Source organism: Passer domesticus, chromosome 4 (genome assembly GCF_036417665.1).
Source record: "Passer domesticus isolate bPasDom1 chromosome 4, bPasDom1.hap1, whole genome shotgun sequence".
Lineage (NCBI taxonomy): Eukaryota > Metazoa > Chordata > Aves > Passeriformes > Passeridae > Passer > Passer domesticus.
The window spans coordinates 15,805,897-15,826,582 of NC_087477.1; the positions used below are offsets into that span (position 1 = coordinate 15,805,897).

At 42.2% G+C, this 20,686-nt stretch overlaps 2 long non-coding RNA genes across 2 annotated transcripts in view; both read left to right on the plus strand.

The window, feature by feature from the left end:
• Window positions 1–6,150: 6,150 nt before the first annotated feature.
• The window catches only part of LOC135298591 (uncharacterized), a 93,766-nt gene continuing 79,230 nt past the window's right edge, over window positions 6,151–20,686 (plus strand). The window contains exons 1-3 of the long non-coding RNA XR_010360602.1: window positions 6,151–6,483; window positions 15,578–15,690; window positions 19,184–19,241. This is a non-coding gene — a long non-coding RNA (uncharacterized LOC135298591). The remainder of the gene's footprint in view (window positions 6,484–15,577; window positions 15,691–19,183; window positions 19,242–20,686) is intronic.
• On the plus strand, window positions 6,491–11,930 carry LOC135298596 (uncharacterized). The gene is made up of 4 exons (XR_010360625.1): window positions 6,491–6,878; window positions 7,337–7,456; window positions 10,507–10,707; window positions 11,717–11,930. It is a non-coding gene; the product is annotated as an uncharacterized LOC135298596 (long non-coding RNA).

The following is a 20,686-nucleotide window of genomic DNA, read 5'->3' on the forward strand; positions in this document are numbered from 1 at the left end:
CTGCCAAGGCTGGTTCTGCACAGTCAGCACCTAGATTGTGTTGAAGCTGAGAAAGATTAGAAACTCTGAAACGGCAATCATAAGAAAAAGAAACAGCAATGTTATAAATAAGCCCACATCAAAACATTCCAGCTGTCAAATTTGACAGTTCCACAAGGAATCTTGGATCTTGGCTTATTGTCTTGGGTTTGTAGTTTTTTAATTGGACTTTGAATTCTAATAAGATGAAGATATGTTTTCCTAATATTTTTTTTTACCAGAAATTAGTTTTCAGGCCATTAGCATGTTTATATAAGTAATATTGAGAGCGACCCTTAGTTAAAAATTCACAGTAAATTAACTTTTCCCTTAATATATGTGATATTTAGAACCACTTTAATTATCCATAATAGAACACAACATTAGTCTGACAGAAATTCTCACAGGAAAAATATGATCTATTTATATCAATTAATTTACTGTGTCAATTTGACTTTGGAGGGACACTTAAGCCTAGAATTTGGTTCACCCAAAGTTTGAGCATTGAGGTCACACCAGGGGAATGGAAGAATATTAAACAAGAGTGGAATATCTTTTCTCCGTATAGGCAGATTTTGAGAGTTTATAAATGTTCCCAATATCCTCATGGTTAGATACATAAAGCTTTATTTTAATTAGGTAGGCATATGTTAGGATACATTAGGAAACAAAATACAACCAATGTATATTTTCAATAGGCTGTTCTGCAAGCAGAGGGATAATAAGTTAAAAAAATAATTTATTTCAACTACAAATAGTACATCACAATGTCAGAGAAATGAATACAAGTGCTGATGTTTCCAAGAATTATGCAGGATTTCAGCTTTAGCTCTCCATCTCTTTCCCCACTAACCAAAATGAAAATGTAATGCCTCAAAGAAAGTAGTTTCATATTTGTAATCTTTGATACCAGCATGATTAAGAAAGGCATTAAGAAAGGTTGATTTGTACACAGTGCTGAAAAATCAGTTCTGCCTGGGAGAATGATAAACAGTGGAAGCTGCTATTTAAATAGAAATAATTGCTGATACATCTATATCTATGTTTTAGCACTATTTTTCATTTGGGTTTTTTATCTCATTGTACACCATAAAAATTCCAGATGGAATTAGCATTAGGAAAATTTTAGAAGAGTAACCATTGAGAGCAGTCATAGCTGGACCTAACTGGGGGATGTTTTTTGTATTGAAAAAAGAGCCATTCCATATCCAGCCCTTTGCCTGCTGGCCTAGATTCTTGCTGAGATGGAGTTGTGGTGGGAGGAGAAACCATTCCACGTTCCTTGGGAATGCCCTGGAACAGGACCATGAGCTGGGGCAGTTACTGGGTCAGACTTGTGTGTCTGGGCTGCTTGAAGACTTGGCCAAGTGTTTAATCTTGGGATGGAGCCTGTTATGGATTGTGTTTCCTTGTGTACCAGCACAGGGATGAAATGCTACGTGAGTCTGTGCTGAGGCCCAGGCACATCAACTTGTTTGGTCTTTGCAGGGAGGAGGAATAAAAGTGGAGCTGCAGGAATCCAAGGTGACAGAAAAACAACATTTGGGAGGCATTTACCTGTGTCAGCCTAGCTGGGTGTAGGTAATTTCCTTACTTTACAGTAAGATTTCACCGCTGCACGTTCAGCAAAAGAGGACAAGGAATTATTTTCCCAGGTAATATTTGGTTTTGGAGGCATTAGAAGTTCATCCATTTGTCTAAGGATGAAATGAAGCTTTTCTGAAGTTTATCCCCTGATAATTTGGGCACCGAGTTTCCCTGGAGTTTGGTTCCTGGACCCTGACAGTTGCCCTGTCCTGAGCAGGGATGAAGGAGTAAGTAGAGGAGAGGGGGGAAGCAAGGACTGGATCAGCATCTAGGAGGAAAATGCAAAAAGTCACATTTCAACTGAAGCAAAACTTTATGGAAAAGAATAATTTGAGCAAGTGTTTTAAACATGCTTTGGATGAAAATGAAGTAAATGCACAAATTAAGAAAAAAAAAGTTACAAAATATTTGCTGCATGGTTAAAAGCACTCCTTTAAATCAGATAAGCTGAGTTCTTGCTTAACAAACTCACACAGGATGGCAGTGTCCCTGCAATGCCCCCAGTCCACTGTTGTCTTTAAGGCCAGCTTGTTTAAGAAATAGGAAACTTGGGCTCAATTCCTCCAAGAGCCTGAGGGCATTTGAGTCCTGCCCAGGAACTTGCTGAAGTCATGATGTAGTATGTCATTAAAAAAATTGGTATTTTTCTATGAAACATTACTTACCAGCCTTTTTCTCATTGTGGAACACACTGCAGGGAATCTATAATTTTTTTCTGGTTCACAGAGTTTGCCATCTTCTTTTTTTCAGGAGAAATCAGCATATTTTAATATGAAACAAAACTCTTGATTAATCATTTCCCTGTGTCTGAGGCTCGTTAAGAAGCATCAGGCTCTCCAATGCATTAATGGAATGTGAGCACAGTCGCCTGCAGTGACGCTGCTGAATTTAGTGCCCCAAGATAACATTGGGATAACGAGAGCACTCCTTGACAAATGGCTCCTGAACCAAAATCACTGCCCTTATGGAACCTAATTTAATTAATCTTCTAGATGAAGGCAGTAGTCAGTAGGAAGAATTTGATGTTTAGCCCCACTCTTATGAATATTAATATTTAATAAAATGTTTATGTGGTTCACGAATACTTTAAATGAGATTCAGAGCTCCAGCCCTGAAAGTTACCAGCAGTTATTTCTGTAGCTCAGTTCTTGTCAACAAAGACTCTTGCTTTTCTGAATTTAATGTATACAAAATCTCAACAACAGAATTGTGCTGGAATCTTGTTTAAGGGAGAAAAGCATTAATGAGTGTGGGCCATGCCTGCCCTGAGCTGCACTTGGAGAACTCCACTGTGTGTCTGCATGTGTGATTTGAGAATTCACATTTACAGCACCTGACATTTGAAATGGTGTGATTATGCTAAGATACATAAATAGAAGTAGAGCTTTTAGGTTCCTGTGTGAACAGAATCCAATTTCACTATCAAAATCATGTAAAAAGCCTTTTTCTTTAAAAGACCAGAATGAACCAAACTTTCATGCACGCTACATTAACAGGAGCAAACCTTTGAATCATTAAATGTGTCTCCCACATTTCAGCCCTTCAGGGGCTCCCTTCTGACACACTGAATTCCTAAATCTGAGACAGCTTCAGCTGCCATGGGGGTCTGGACACTGAAGCTGGGCCCAGCCTCTGCCCACACAAACAGTTTGCCATTTCTGTTTGAGATTTACACCTTGGCATCTAGCCAGAATTACAGGAAATATGAAAACAAACAATGTGGTGCTTGTGTACTCTTAATTTTTGGAAAAAAAAAAAAAAGAAAAAGAAAATTAATTCTGTTCAAATGACCTTCATAAATACCAGAAAGGAATGGGGCACTCACGTGACCCTCATAAAGGGCAACATCCCTCCAGCAAGATTTCATTAGCTTTTTGAGACTTAATTCAGTGTTTCCTGGAAATGTGGAGAGATCAAGTATTCATGGACCAGTATTTTCCTCCTTTCACTTGTAAAGTACTTTGTAAAAAATTTAATTCTGTTATTTTGCTTGAAAGTGCCCTCAAAAGACATGAAGATAGCTAAAGCTGGATCTGAAATGGTTCTCTTAAGGAAAAGGAAAAGATGGCTGGGAGAGTTTGCATTCAAATCTAAATGTTCACTGCATTTTTATGTTCTCTGTGCCATTCTTAAAGAGCAGCTTTTACTTCAAAATTGCACCTTTTCCTTCAAGAGGGATCCAGTTTGTTGTGCTTGGTTGTACAAGAGTTCTACAGATGAGTGTGATTGTGCTGGATCTCCACCTGTTTCTGTGTGCTGTTGTGTTTCAGGGTGTTGGGCTGAGTATTTTTATTTTCTGTAATCATTCAGCTAAGTCATGCTTTAGATGAGTTTCTGTTCTTTAGACTTCATTGCTGCAGTGTGGATGAAGGAAGGGAACTCACCTGCTTTCTTTGCTAATTGTATCCCAGCAAATTGACACCAAAGGCTTTGCAATCACTCCCTCAGTACCCCTGGAGTGGGAATCAAGGCAGGAAATTGTCACTGGGGTAGTGTGACTGTCACAGCACCGAACAACTGTTCCTGAGCCTCTGGAGATCATTACTTCAAGCTCAATGAAGTGCATGTCCTCCTCACTGCTGCAGCAGTATCTTAGATGATTTTGTGCTTTGTTATGGATTTAATTCCACCTGCCCAGAAATACTGTATAATATTGTGGCTACATGTAGAATAATAGGATATTTTTAGAGTTGATCTGCTTCATTTAAACAACTGATGATTGGAAGAGGCAATGCCATTTTTGCAGTGCCGTGTTTAGGTGTGAGAATTCTCTGAGACATGGCAGGTTGGTAGTTGGTGCCAGCAGGCCTGTAGCTGAGCTCTAACATTTCTAGAAGGATGTAAGTTTAAATGTTGTGCATTCTAGAAACACACTTCTGCTCTTTTTACCATGACTGAGCTAGATGCAGCATGTGAAGGAAAGATGGAGAGTCTGAAAGGGAGGGATTTCTGACGTAATGTAGGAGTGAAAATCAGTCCTGCCTCTGTTTTCAAAATGGTGTGTGCTGTCACATTGTCATGTCAGAGAATGTGTGTACCCAAGCGTGGTTTCCATTGCTCAGTTCCCTGTTCCGGGCACTGTGCAGAATTCCCCCAAGCCTGGTGAGGGTGGGTTGCAGTGGGTGATTTTTAAATGCTGTTACCCCTGCAGGGACTGGGACACTTCTGCTCTCCTGCTGGGCACTGCCCAGGGCAGGCTGGATCTTCCCCCTGGACAGGCTGGAAGACAGAACCCTTGTGCTGTGGCTGCAGCAGGCACATGGCGTTGTGCTGCTGATTAATGCAAAAAAATGGGAGGGCAGACCTGGAACAATACTGCAGCTAAATTCTGTGTTTGTGGAGATTATGGTTTTTATGTCCAGACACTGAGGCGTTCTTGTGACGTGGATATTTTCCAAAAGCTGAGAAATAATGAGAATTTATTTTACTGATGTGTTGCAGCAGTGCAGCAGCTGCTGATCTGCAGTTCTGTGAGAGATGAACAGAACTGGTCTAGTCTCCTGCAGAACACAGATAAAAATCACTAAGAAAGTGGGAACTTAAATAATGAATGGACAGCCAAAGGTGAGGAGGTGAAAGATGAGTAGCAACACACTGTGGTGTTAGAAGTTAAGTTAGAAATTCTAATCAGTCATGAAAATAAAGGGTAAAGATGGAAAGAGTTTGCTCAGAGAAAAAGGGTTAGTAAAACTTGAGCAGTGACTTCAAATACTGATAGAGGAACTGAATCCCTGCACTTCCCAGGTATTTTGCATGCAGACTCCCTTCAGAGTACAGCTGTTTGCAGATAAAAGCTGTTCTAAAGTAGCAGCATGGATGTGCAGACTGTGAATTCAGCCCTTAGAAAGGAGTTGTGCACATTTAGGCCAGCAGGGATGGAAGAGAGCACAAATGCTTGTAGCCAGATACAAAAGCAGGGGCTCTGCTGTTCACCTGAAGCTTTCCAGAGCAACCAGCTTCCACAGAAACCCAGAGCCATTAGTCAAATGAGCTCCCACTTCAAACCAGAGCCCGCGGTGCTGATAAAACACCCTGGAAAATCAACATTATTTCCACAGGCTTTGGTGGTTGCTCTCTCTGGGATGTGACTCTTGGTTGTGTTCCCTGTCCCATGGGAGTTTCCTGTCTTGGTCTCTGGTGAATTCTCCTGCTCTGAGCCAGCCTGTGTGCGGCCCAGAGGCTCAGCTGGGGCAATTCCTGCTCTCCCTGCTGCAGCCCTGAGCGGCCTGGAGTCCATGGCAGGGGAGCGCTCGGGGCACGGCCCGGGCTCTGCTCCACTCCCCTGGGGCTCCCGGGCGCTGCTGCACTTTGATGAGCCCTGAGGGGACGCACGGCGCCATGTGGGGTGAGGGGGACAGGCCGACATCTTGGGTAAGGGCAGGGGAAGGTGTGGCTGTCGGTCTGCCGTGGTGGGTAAGGGCTCGTGAGGGAAACGCTCTGCTGGTATGAACCTGGCTGTGGTGTCAGAGTGCCATTTTGTGTGGGGCTGTGGGGTCAGTCTGCCTATTTGTGTCAGGCTGTGCAGGCAGACTGCCATTTTGTGTCAAGCTATGGGGACACTCCGCCATTTTGTGTGGGGCTGTGGGGTCAGTCTGCCTATTTATGTCAGGCTGTGCAGGCAGACTGCCATTTTGTGTCAGGCTATGGGGACACTCCGCCATTTTGTGTGGGGCTGTGGGGTCAGCCCACCATTTTGTGTGGAGCTGTGGGACACTCTGCCATTTGTCTAAGTCTGTGCTCTCACTCCGCCATTTTGTGTCAGGCTGTGGGGTCAGACCGCCATTTTGTGTGAGGCTGTGGAATACTCCACCATTTTGTGTCAGGCTGTGAGACATTCTCTGCTTTTGTGTCAGGCTGTGGGACACACCTCCATTTTGTGTGAGTCTGTGCTAACACCCCACCATTTTGTGTTGAGCTGTGGGGTCAGACCGCCATTTTGTGTGAGTCTGTGGGACACTGCCTTTTTGTGTGAGTCTGTGGGGTCAGACCACCATTTTATGTCCGGCTGTGGGATATTCTGCCATTATGTGTGAGGCTGTGGGTTCAGACCGCCATTTTCTGCGGGGCTGTGGGACACTCTTCCCTTTTCTGTTGGGCTGTGGGACACTCCACCATTGTGTGTGAGTCTGTACAGTCACTCCACCATTTTGTGTGAGTCTGTACTCTCACTCCGCCATTTTGTGAGAGGCTGTGGAATATTCCACCATCTTGTGTTGGGCTGTGAGACACTCTCCCCATTTGTGTGGGGCTGCGGGGTCAGACCACCGTTTTGTGTGAGTCTGTGCAGTCACTCTGCCATTTTGTGTCGGGCCCTGCATTTGGCCCCTCCTTTTGTCTGTGTGGACAGAGGCTGACAGAGACTCAGGTGGTGGAGCAGTGACATCCCACCTATGCAGATCCCTCCCACACTTCCCACTTGGTTGTTTGGAGCCACTCAATGATCCCTCCAGTCTCCTACAGAGACAAAGAGGAAGTATTAACTATTCTATGTTTAATATGCAAAACAATTAAAATAGTATGTGCCATATGGTCCTGTTTTCCTTATGAGCAATTATGTGCTGAACTGAGGAGGAAGCCCAGAGTTTACTGATTTTTTAAGATGAGATGATCAGATTTTAATTTTTCCCTATCTAAAACTCCAGTACAAGGTAAATGTACTGAAATAAATGCCTTTTAAGATGCTGAGGAGGTCACATTTGTTATTCACCAAGGTGTCTGAACCTTAGCCAAGGTCCCTGCAGTGATGCCAGGATGTCCATCCCCAGCTGTGCATCCTCAGTGGAAAAACCTAGGATGAAAATGCTGTGCACATGTTTTCCAAGGGTTCTGTCTCTGCTTGTTTTCTCATAAGGTGGGTCACTTGTGGCTTTCCATCTGGATTATATACCCTTAAAAGCAGCCATTTATTTATCAATTGATTAAAGTGCAAGCCTTCTATTTCATAGACAAATAGTGTTTTATTTGGTGGTAGGTGATTATTAACACATAGAATTGCATTCTTTAACGGACCAGCATTTTCTGACTGAAAAACTTTCCCATTAAATTCACTTTGAAGAAAGAACTGCACAAAGACTTGATTTATTACTGAACAGATGCTTAGTGCTCTGTTTCATAGTCCATATTCATCACCCTTTTTGATTCTTAAATCTACACCCAATTCTTTTTGAACATCTGGTGTTCTTTCTCTTTTGTGCTTGCAAGGGAATAATTTTTTTAGGTCAAGTGTTTCTTCTTGTAATGCTCTTAATCCCCGTGGGTGCTTGGATCACAGGCAGGAGAGCAGGACTTGTGCGATTAAACGGAAAGAGGTTTGCAAGATTGTTTCATTTTCTGATAAATATAAATTTGTTCCTGCAAGGACTTCTTCTGTTGGCAGCCTTTGACATAAATCTGCTGATACTGAGAACTGTCCTTGCTCAGGAAATTGTTCTGTGAACCACTGATCTGTATACAGATGTCAAGGTAAATTAAAAAAAAAAACCCAAACAAAACAACCAAACATAGATTTCTTCAGAGTTGAGCACTGAGGAACTGAAACTGAGGAATATAATTTATTGCAAATTTAAAAACTGTTCAGCATCTTTTTGCATTAGGTGTTTGCCATGTGCCAAAGCATATTAATTTGATTTTTGGTGAGCATGTGGGAGTGTGGGCATAAAGTCATCTGAGGAGCTCCTGCAGCAGCACTGGTAACACAGCTTCCATTCTTGACATCTCAGGAGAAGACTTTAAAACCTTTTCTTCCTTTCTAAGTTGTAGGTGTTTTCTGATCCTTTTGAGTTTTGTTAATTTTAAACTTTTTTTTTTTTGTCATATTTGATGAAGAATCAGAAGTCTGGGAACAGTGAAGTCTTTCTACAACTTTTTGTCTTGCTGGTGCCTTGGCAGCCTGAGATACACAGAGACTTCCATGGATTTTCCCAAGAGATTGCCATTTCTCAGACAAGTGGTGCAATAGCAGTTGACATCTTTAATAAGAAAATGGAGCCAGGGAACAGAATGAGAAAATTTCAACAGCCATTAATTTGATTCTAGATTTGATTCTTAAAAATTCTAGACATGAATTAGTATTGGAAGAACTGCCATGATTATAGGATTAATCCTTTCCTGGAATCAGATACTTGAGTTACTTATGATCAGCCAGCACAAGTTCAGAGTTGCACAGCTAAATGTTGACATAAATAATTGGGAACTGAGAAGTGAATAAAACAGCTAAATGGGAGATGCACTGGTTTATTAAACAATTTCAGGGTACAGTTGTTTTTTCCTCTGCAGAGAAAGGGTAATCTTTTTCAGATGTAAAATAAGACTCTGCTTTAAAGGATTTTTAATTTTTTCTGGGTTGATGTTTTATTTGCTTCTGAAGTGGGTTAACTTTAATAATTGCTTTTTGATTGTTCATAAGCAGTGGCTCTTTTGCAATGTTCATATTGTTTGTTTGTTTTTTCTTCCATGTTAGATTGCTGTGGATTTATTCCAAATCTTCTCCACTCTTGATATACCTGAAAAAATTTGGGTCATGTGTAAATTTTGTCTGTGTATTTGTATAAAATATCTGAAAGAACCAATGCAAACATCATTTATTCAGGTTGTTTGGCATTGGAGTTTTCACGTGTTAAACGTCATCAGGGTTAAGTGGATTTAAAGCATCTGCGTAGGCTTCATCTGGGTGACAGAGACCATTTTCCCAAGAAATTGTGGTTTAAAATGGGAAAATGTATTAGCAATTTGTAACTATTTCTGTGTTCTTGTTGTGCTCCTATTGCCTCTTGATTGATCTGTGCCTAAAACAGGGAGGATGATGCAGCTTTCCCTCCAAACTGTAATAAAAAAACCACGAAGGTGTGTGTGGCAGACATTGTGCTTTTTCTCAGTATTGTTGCTGGAAAATGTAGTCCTTGTGAATGCAGAGAAAAGTTTGGCAGTGTTAGATCTGGTTCAGAGAGACAGAAGTGAGTTCCTCCTCCCTAGGATGATTTCTGGAGGTCCAACTGCTAACCCCGTGTAGATGGAATTGCCAAAATGTGCAAGTGTCATGGAGGGATTTTGTTTCTCTCCAGGGTAGGTCTCTAACCCTGTGATGAGAAGTAAATGAAGCCCTTTTTTGTGTGTAATTGGTTTCTAAAAGTTTGCAGGACAGAGAATAAGGCTGAGACAAAAGCAATGTGTGGGATGAGGGATGTGAAAACGATGGCTTCAGTGCCAGCTGGACGCAGCCATCCCTCATTTGTGTGCCTCAGATCTCTGCACACTGTCACACGAGTTTCCAGCAGAACTCTGGAAGCAGCCAGGGTTTGGAGCCACAGCCACTGGATGCTGTAACTCACTGCATTTAGCTTTTAACTGGTGCAGCTGAGAGTGTCTGACAATGGTTCTGAATGAAAAATGGAACCATAGCTCGGCACATTGCCAAAAGATCACTGAGGGGCAGCAGTTACAGTGCTGAGCAACTTCATTTAATTACAGTTTTTAATTCTGTTGAAGATTACTTTGCATTTTTAATCTCTGAAGTCCTTGCTCTGATATGATCCTTTTGTTCCTAAGTTATCACTGAACATCACATTTTAGTAATAACAGTACAAACAACAGCTAACATTTCTTTTCATTACTGAGATTTGCTCAGCCATTGTCTGTCCAGCTCTTGTAGGTTTTTTAGGTCAGTTTGGAGTAATACATGGAGCCTTGCTTTGGTCTCTTCTGCATTTTTATTGCTTGTGAGCAAGTGTGTGAAGAGAAAAAGTAGATAATGTGGGGTTTTTGCACCAGGAATTAATTTCTATTTATTTGTAAAATAAGGACTTGAGCAAGAAGTTGTTTTCAGGGCCAAGTGCTGTGGTGGCAGCATTTTGGGATTGCTCACGTGAGGTTTTCTTCTCCCTTTTGGTCTCTGATGAAGCACAGGTGCTGTTCCTGCTCCAAGGGCTGATCCTTGCCTCCTCACCCGTGCGACCGCCCCAGGGCCGGCAGGATCTGGCAGTGCCCGAGGTCTGCCTGGCCCTGCTGGTGCAGCTGCTTTGTCTGGAGCTGCCTGTGCAGGGCGCTGTTCCTGTGCAGAAGTCAAGCAAAGAATGAATGTGGAGGGGCCTGGCACTGCCAGCACAGGTAGAGTTTTAAATTGATTTTGTGGCTCTTTTCAGGGGTGAGGCCTTTGGACACACATGAGCTTGGTGTTGCTGAACCTTGGTGTTCCATGTTCCACTGGATGCACATGATTAAACTCATAGCTCTGAGAAAATTAGTTTTGCTCAGAACATTAGACTCTGCTTTTTCCTTATTTTCACCGTTCTTTTTGGTGAAAATTTGTAGCCAAATTGGGGTATGTCATTCAATACAGAATATTGAGAAATGTCACATAATTTAAACCCAAGCATTTCCTTGAGGTAAAGGTACCTAAATTTAACCCAAACATGTGGGTGAGGGATCTGCTGGGATGCTTTGTATTAGAACCAGCTGGGTCCTGCTCTAAAACAGGAATCATAAAGGTGAAAAACAAGACTCATTAGGCATTGGGAAATGAGATCTAACAGGTTGAGGCTAAACATTTTTAATGTTTACAAAGACAAATTTATAAAATGTTCTTTCAGATGGCACAGCACAAATGTTGTTTGGAAGGCATAATAAATTTTCTCGCCAATGAGTTTCAAATATTCATGTCCTAGGTTAGCATATTTATCCTTCCATGTAAAACTGCATCCCAAAGTGTCAGCCTGGTGAGACAGTTGTGGAACTTGGCTTTTTATTTCTGTTTATTATGTGATACATTACAGTTGAGTCTCATGGAATACTTATAGACTAATTCCTAATACTATCTGCCAGAATTATTCATTTGCTGTGTTGCTACCATGATTTTGGGGCAAAAGTGATAATGCTTAGCTATATTTCTAGCAGTTCTTAAAAATAATTGGATTAGAAATCATGCACTGAGAACCTACTTATTATTCTTAACACTTCAAGGCCTCTGTAAGTGTTTTAATCAAGCAGCAAATGATGTACATCTCAGACTGCTTTCTTTCCTGGGTTTTTAATTGCAATTTTTTAAGCCCTTGAGCACAAGCCTTTCCATTTGGCACAACAAATTTTGGTTGCATTTTGCCTTTCTCGTTCCTCACAGGAGAAAATAAACCCCAGCCATTCAGGTTGGAGGCAGCGCACACTGTGCTGTCTGAATAAATACACAGAGTGAGCACATCACTGAAATGATGTGACCAGAATTAACCCAATGCACCTCCAGAATGTCTTCTCCTCATCACCTCTCATGGATCCTGTTGCTGTTTGTCTGGCTGCCCGTGGAGCTCCCGTTCTTTGCCAGGCAAACAGCCGGAGTGTGTTTCCCTTGGCGCTGCCGTGCCCACTCCCAGGCGCTTGTTGGAGCTGGCAGATCCTTCGTGGGGACAGGAGCCATGCCCTGGCCGCCCAGCTTGGCTGGAATTGTGCTGGGACAGCAAACATGGAGAGCCACTTGCGGCTGCAAGGGCAGCGAGTCTGATCTGCCCAGGGCTCCAGTGACACACAGAGGATCCCGGCTGCCGTCTGTCCTTCCTCACCCGCGCTCCTGGAAGGATCCTGCGGAGAGGAGGCGCGGCCGGAGCCCGTGAACGCTGCCGGCACCGTCCTTGCTCAGGGGAGGAGCAGGGAAATGCCCGGAGATTATGGTCAGGATTGGCTTTAAAATAAAAAGGAACAGGAAAGGCAGCATCCAGGAATTCCTGCCTTCTGAAATAGGGGAAAAGTTGTCAGTAGGAGAGTGATTTTCTCCTTAAAAATCATGTTACTGACTCTCAGCTACTCAAAACTCCTGTTTCAATCCTCAAAACTCTGTTGTTAAACAACAGGGCCTTTTTTTTCCAAAAAATGTTCTTGAAAAAGCTTCCATGAGTTGCCAAGCAACGGAGCTTGGACAAAAAGGCCAGAGCCTCAGTTCCTGCGGTTCTGGGAGTATGTTTGAATATATATGTATTTATAGAAATATGAAAATATTTATATTTATATTTATGACCCCCATTCTTCATAGCTGTGGGTCAGGGTGGTGTCTGTCAGGCAGATTTGCTGTTGTGTACAGAGAATTCAGCTGATTGAAGGATTTTGCAGAGATGGCAAGCATTAAATCTTCTGTCAGTGTCAGTACAATAACAAAAAATATCTCCTTGTAAAAATTGCAAGGGTTTTAAAGCTTCCATCTCAAACATCCCACTGGAATTGGTGTTGGAGATTTTGTTTTCTGCCTTTTAGTTTTTAAGTGTCTTAGTGTATAAACATTGCTGAAAGGATTTATTAGAAGACTCTGAATACTGGGAGAAGGAGCAGGGTGGAAAAAGGGCTCTTTTCCTCTTTTTCTGGTTCTTTTCTGGAAATATTCTCTTTCTCTTGACACCAAATTATCTTTGGGATCACTACTGAATAGTTGGATTTTCTGCTACTGGACTTCCATGAAAAGATGACGGTTTCAGAGAAATTTAGGATTTCCATAATTACATAAAATAATTTAAGCCTTTACAGAAATATATAGTGTATTAATATACTTTCATTCATCATTTAGGGTGAAAATGGACATTGCTATTTAGATTCCTGTCTTTTAGAAGAGCTTAGAAGCTAGAAGTGTATAATGAGGTCCTTTTTTTCTGAATGGTTTTTGTGTACTTTTTCCCCCTAGAAAATACTTTTACAGAAATAGCTTGGCTTACAGAAAACTGTTTGGAAATGCCAAAACCAGAGCTCCCCAGACCTGGCAGCTCCGAGCTCGGGGAAGAGCTCTGTCAGTGGAGGGAATGAGGAAAGGTCTGTGGTCTGTTTCAGTATAACAAGTCTTTGTTGTTGGTGAATTTCTCCTGGAAGCAACATGGGATAATGCACAGTGCTGATGGATCAGAGCTGCTTTGGGAAATAAGGGTACATGAACGGAAAGATGTTTGTGCTGGGAAAACACATGGTAGTTGGGATACAGCAGCTTGGTGTTGCCTCCCTAAGAGCTCTGCTCGGTCTGTCCTGTTGGCAGCCATTCTGTCCTGCTTCCACTGGGTCCTTGCAAGGATCATGCTTAAAGGTTAAGGGAGCAAGCAGAGTTGGGTGAAGGAAGAGCAGAAACACTGTCAGCAGTATAATGTGGGTGTTCAGTTCATCTTCCAGTGACTGCTGGTAGAGAAGCAACCTTAAATCTTGAGAAACCAAGTGAGGTCTGTTCTTAAGGTTTTGGGGGTTTTTTGATAAATAAATTATATTGGATATTTTCAGCAGACTATTGGAGCTTTTGAAGCCTTGTGATGTGCATTTTAATGATCACTTACCATCCAGTGCCGTGAATGTTTTTAAGCTTGTTCAATGCATTGAAGCAGCAACTGTGTTAATAAATTCTTGTCACTGATTGATGTTAAATGACATGTAGCAAAGAGTCCATCTGTCTGTGTTCTGTCATCCCATGCCTTCTTTCATGTTTCCATTGCTGTCTGTAATAAGTAGTTTGATAATTTTGAGTGACATTTGGGATTTTTATTGGACAGGACATTTCAAGTGCATCTGTCTTGTGAGTGGTTTATAGCTGACAGCTCTAACAACAGCTATTACCTTCCAAAAGGCTGCATTCAGAGTGTTCTTCATGTTCCCCTCCCTGATTTTCTGTTTTCCAGAGTGCCTGTTGCTGACATTTCTTGCTTGTATATTTTTTAAATCCAGACTCTTCTTCTGTGATGGTGGTGATGATTTTAACACTGTTATGCTGAGTCCAGCTGTGTTTGCCTCTCACTGCAGAGTTAATTCTGGTCTCTTTTGTCTGATGCTGTTGCTGTTTTCTGTTAACCTTATCAGTTCTTCCCCTTCCTATCTCAGTGGGTGTGGCTCCCTCAGTGCTGGATTTTACAACTTGTGGGACGCACAAAGTCCCTGGAATGCCAGAGCAGAACAGCTGAAACTGCTGACTCAGCAGTGGAGTTGGCTGTGTCTGATCCTGAGCTGTCACTGGGAGCCACACCAGGCTCCAGCTGCCCTTGCCTCAGCTGGCTGGGAGATTTCTGGTACCTGTTGTCCAGTCTGATGGCTGAGCTACAAAGGTGGCAGGAGGTTGTTTCTGCTTATCCATTCGGTTCATGTTAGGCAAGAAGCTGAAGCCAGAACCTCACCTTCCCTCAGTTACCCCGCTTGCCATCCCCCTGCTGGATTTAACTCTTTGCTGATTTCAGTCACTCCAATTTTGGGTGGCCACAGCAGTTGCCCTTGGCTTATCTTCTCCTTGCCTGGTGCTGGGAGGTGGCAGCTTGTGAGGAGTCCCAAATGTGCCTGTGTGCAGAGCACGCCCTGGTGCTGCTGCTGAGGATGTGCTGGGCTCGCTCCCTCTCCCTGCAGGAGCAGAGCCTGTGCCGAGCCAGGGAGCGCCTCCAGCGGCGGTGCCTGGAGCCGGAGCTCTGTGCCCGCCGCTGCTGCCGGGCTCTGCCTGTAGAGCAGGACAGGCCGAGCTGAGAGCTGATGGGTGCAGGGACGGGGTATCTCTGGGAAGCCCAGGAATGGCACAATAAGTACAGCAGCACCTGGATATCTTCCTGAAGCACCCAGGCCTCCTTTCTCTCTTTATTTTGAAAGTTTCTTTGAGTATCACTGAGCTTGGCTTAAACAATAAGCACATTTTGTACTCAAGGTGAGCATTAACCATTAAAAAAGACAGCCATTGTCACAGACACATCAAACTTTAATTAAGATTAATTTTATTTTAGATATGTGGAAGTAAAAATAGAGTCCTTACCTGTTTCCTTTTTCTACATCAGCACGTTTAGTCCACAAGTGCAGAACAGTTATTGCTGGTGACTAAACTCTATTGTGATATGTTGTGTTCTGAGGTTGTACTTCTCTACTTTAAATATTAATATTTCATTATTGCAACACTTCCTTTCCAACTCTTGTGGAGAATGCAGCATCAGACAGGTTTAATTTTCCAGGCAGACACGTTCCATTTACACAGGAGTTTTAATGGCACGTTTCCTTGTTCCAGAGGAGCCCTGGCCTGGAGGATTGGGTGGCTCAAGGGGCCCAGCAGAGCTCTCCAGCTGATCCCAGCGCTGCTGAAGCCGTCGCTGCCTCAGCTGGGTGGAGCCGTGACTCCAGGTCAGTGCGAGCAAAGCTGACGTGTCCTGGTCTGTCCCTCACACACAGCTGTGCCACGCACGCTCTTGGGTGGGGCAAGGGCACTTGCATGGCACCAGAGCATTTTGGAGCTGTGTTGTGCTAAAACCTGAACCACCTTCAGTCAGAGCAATGCATTTCATTAAAAATGCAGCCATGGGCCACTGAGATTTCCTAGAGTGGCTCAGCACTTTATGGAATAAACAGGTCAGCAGGATTGTCAGACTCCTACTGCATTGTGTGAGAGCCTTTGAACACCTGGAGTGCATGCAGGGACCTCTGTGGGGTTGTGGAAGCATAAAAGAAAAATCAGGCCAGAATGTCTGTGGCCCACCTCAAACTGCATGACACAAAGTGCTGTGAGTTTTCAGCTTTAATCCAAATGTGTCCCTTTTACCCTCTCCCTCAAAACACAACTCACATGGTAAGAAGTCAAAATATATGTCTAGTGAAATAAATTATAAAATAGGGCTGAGTCAAGTCACATTTTAAATCCAAGGAGCTCTAGTTCAAGGTCACATCATTTACTCAGTTTTGGCCATAAATCTCCAGATCAATAACAGAGGCTGAAGCTGATAAGAAATATTTAACCTTTGGCAAATGCCTCCATCTGTTTTGTATAGACCTTGAGAACACAAAATCCCAGCTTTGTGTGCTTTTTTGTAGGTAAAACCTACAGGTTTTACCCATAGAAGAAACAGAAATGATGTTTATGTTAGACAAAATGTAAAAGACAGAATGAACATATGTGCCAAAATACTCTGTTCCTCAAAATTCTCTTTATTTGTGTCCTTACAACTCACAACTATGATTTAAATATATCTATATATGCACAATGGGTTTTTTAAACAAAAATCTCTATACTTTAATTTTAAAGCATATACAAAAAAAATCAGGATGGTTGTCACTGCAGAATTAAGGGCAACATGACCTGGGAGAATTGAAGGTAACATAACATTTCTTTTGCTGCTGTTCAGTGCTCCTCTTTGGCCACTAAATTCAAAATGTAAAGAATTTTTATTGAGGATGACTGAGAGAGAGTTGTATTAGTTATTATTTTCTGTTACACTGAAGGAAAAGATAAGGCTTAGTACTTTTTTCCTAGTTTTCTTTGTGTTTTGCTTCACTAAATTAAAACACAAACCTTCACTAAAATTATTTTACAATCTAGCATAATACTGGTTTTGGTCTGACTGAAATGTTCTGCCAAACATTAAATACATAAATGAAGTGGCAAACTTCCCAAAGTTTTGCAGGAGCCAGCTGCTATTGCTGTTGCTCTTGAGCTGAGAACTTCAGGTCACTGATGTGTGTTCTGTGGATATTAAAGTTGGCAGAAGAAGTAAAAGGGCTCCAGTTTGATACCTGAGAATAGCACAGGTCTGAGGGGAGGCACTTGAGAGCCAGGTGAAAGAAGGATGGAAGGTGGAAATAGAGGCTGAGAGCTGCAGCTCAGGTTTCTGGTGGGTTTGGCATCACAGAGCTGAATGACAAGCAGCAGCCACAGCATCTTTGCTTTGGAAAGCTTTTCAAAACAAGAGGGATTGAGGAATTTGTCTTGAATTATCAAGTAGTGTTATAGTGGTAGATGTACATAGGAACTACAACAAAGTTGCAGAGCAGCTCCACTTAAGGTGAGAAAATGCTTGGGTGAGTAAATCAGAAAAGTCAGCAAAAACCCAGAGGTGGAAATGGGAGGAGGGGACACGACCCCCATGAGGACATGCTGGTAATTTCTGGCTTTGGCCCAAAATGTCTGGGCATGGGCCTGTCCCTGCAAATGTTCAGTGCTGCAGGAGGAGACCTTTCAGGCATCACATCCTGAGATTTAAACCCAGTACAGGGAAATTCAGACAAGACGAGGATAGGACTGGGAAATCCCAAGTCAAGTTTACAAAGTAAGCTTGTTCATCCCTTCCCAAAGCTTCCAGGTGAAGCGAAAGGAAAGCATCATTATACCAGTCATAAACTCTTCTTTTTATTTGAATGAAAGCGTGGAAAATTGCAAGCCAGCCCTCTGCAGACTAATCCAAAAATTATGTTGTCTGTTCACGTGTGTCTCTCACCTTTTATATCATTGAGAATCTGGACATGAGGAATTCATTTTGGCATCTTTAGTGAGAGCATTTTCAGGCCAGTAAAGCCTCACTGAGGTGAACTTGAGAACATCTTCTGGTGAGGCATGAGTGAGAAAAGCACCTCCTCAGGATCTCAGTGTCCCAGGGCGGAGAGCAGGAAAGTCTCTGGCTCTCCTCTGTCATATCCAAGCAGGCAGGATCACTCTGAGTACAGATGCCTGTTTAATGGCTTTGGAAGTGGCATTGACTCAGGTGCACAGTGGGCAGGAATGTGGCACTGCTGTCACTGCAAAGCCTTGGCAGCCCCGTGTAAAACGTGCTGTTAGCTGTGTCCACCACTGATGGCAGCAGCGAGAGCCACCTCACACACACATCCCATTCATTGTTAACGTGGGAAGGCAATTAACTGATTCAGGGGGAAAGCTAAAAAATCAGTTTCTGCAAGCAACTTATTGCTTGGGAGCTTGGAACAAGAAAGGTCATGAGTGCATTCCCACACTGACCTCACCTTCACCCCTCAGCAGGGCAGGGTCTTCAGCATCTCTCAGGGTTCTAGTGAGCATCATTGTGTGAGGCCCCAAGAGAGCTGATGAACTGAAAAAGAAACAGAAATGCAGAAAATGTTCACTCTCAGAACCAATTGGCTATCAGGAGAAACTCAATTTAGGTAATTGTTTGGGAAAATAGCCTTTCTTCTAAAAACCAGTTAGAAATCAAGCTGAGCTGTCTTTCCCTATGGTCACACAGGTATCTAAAGGGAAAAAGCCAAATGCAATTTGCAACACATCCTGGGTACAGCTTGTTCTGCCATCCACTGCCATCAATAAAAACTTTTCACTGCTGTTAATGGCTTGGGATTGAGGCCTGAAAGGGAACAGCTGTATCCTGGTGATGCAGGTGTGCACTGTCTCTCCAAGCCTGGCAGATATTTTGAGGAGAAACAGAAAAAGATACCAAACTGATTTGCAAAAGGTTAAAACAGCAGAAATCAATTTGGAGAGCTGTAGCTTTTTTTAGACTGCTATTTGATCATGGAAGATCAATTTGAAAATATGCATTTGTCAAGTCTAGAAACTATGTGTGTGATAAGTATGTTATGCCTTGAGTAATGCAGGGCTTTGTGGAGGTGGATTAGGATAAATACTTAATGGAACTCAGGGACAGAAATGCATCTATTTGCCTTACAAAATTCTTGAAAAAATTTATATTGGATAAAAAGTGCCCCTTTTTTCTACTCGTGTTTAAACTTTTGACCTAAGTACTTGATACAAACTCAGAAATCTCTCAAGCAAATAATAATAATAATTTATAAAGTGGATAATGCTCTGTTTACTTAAAATGTAAGAGGGATGTGGATGTGTTTGTGAAATATTATTTCCCATTATCTACAATTTCAGCTTTTTCTGTCATGTCCTGAGTTATTCAACTTGAGCACTCTCAAAATTGACATATCTGGTAAGTTAATGTAAGCAAAGATTTTTTGGAAATAGTCTTTTCTCATTGAGTTGTGTGACTGTTCTCAAAGATAAGAATGACAATTTATTTTTAGCCTAACATAAGAAGAAGGAAAAAAACCCCAATATTTAGGGTTTTTTTCCTGGAGGAGAACATGCAGGTCAGTGAGTTAGTTGGTTAAGAGCCCAGAGTGGCAGAGCTTCAGCTGTGCCTGGTGAAGCACAAGGAGCTGGGAATAAAGAAACACTCCCACAGCTTCCATTGAACATCTCTTTGCAGTGCTAAGCCCCTGTTTCATGGAAGCTCCTGAGGAATTTCAGCCATGGCTCAGCTGCAGGTCTGTTCTTGTCCATGCACTCGAGGCTCACGGGCAGCAATCACTGAGGAGAGAAGCCAGCAAAATACTGATGGGAAAAGGAGCCTGGTGCTGGTCAGAGCACTCCAGAGCTCTGGAGGCACCAGGGAGAGTGCTCACTGTGCAGGCTTTGGGAAGCAGGTGCTGACTCTGGAGCACCAGGGATAAATCCAGCTCAGTGCATCTCTTGCTGGCTGCTCAGCACATTCTTTCCCTTGCTCTGAGTGCAGATTTTGAGGTCTGCAAGAGAACAATTTGCTTTCTGGCAATGCAGCAACAGTAGCAACATCAAAACTCTGTGGGAATTTTATATTTGAATGTCTCCTTGCACCTCCCTTGGTTTGTCCCTCTCTCTAAATTCAGTTACTCCTTGCAAAGGGACAGGAGCAGGGTAAAAGAACTTAAAACATTTGCATTGTTTCCATCTTTGAATGTTCATCAGTAACTTTTGAAACCTTGCTTTCTTTTTACGACAGGAAAGGTAGTAAGCACTGAAATAAAACTTATTTAGTGGGTTGTGCAATAAAGCAGCCTAACACACTCCAATTAAATAACGGATTATGATGGACCTTATAATATTTTTTTAAAGATGTTTCCATTTCTCTGTACTCAATTCAGAGGAACTTCCTTAACAGAAGTTGTCATTAATATCAATATTAATCTTAAAAACAGGGTCAGTCAAAATCCTGGATCCTTTATAAAAAAATTCCAGTATTCATGTCAGTTTTTAGTTTTTTAAAATAAGTTTTTAGCAAAACTTCAGTTAGTCTTTCACCAGCTGAAACACACACAGGACTTGGAAGGGTGATTTTATGTGTTGTCTTTTCTCTGTGTGTGCCTTTTTAGGTAACTGCTCACAGAACATTTTAGGTAGTGCTGTGGTTTCTTTTGTTGTATCAGTAGCTTTTTGCTTTAAACGGCTTAATTTATATGCTGACATTTGTGAAAACTGGAAAATTGGTGATGTTGATATACTTTTTGTAAACTACTGATTGTTTGTCCAAATGTTATCCCTTGGAAAACAGTAGTGTTAATATTAATTATAAAACACAAGGTAAACAAGAATTCTTTTAACCAAATTTAAAGCTTC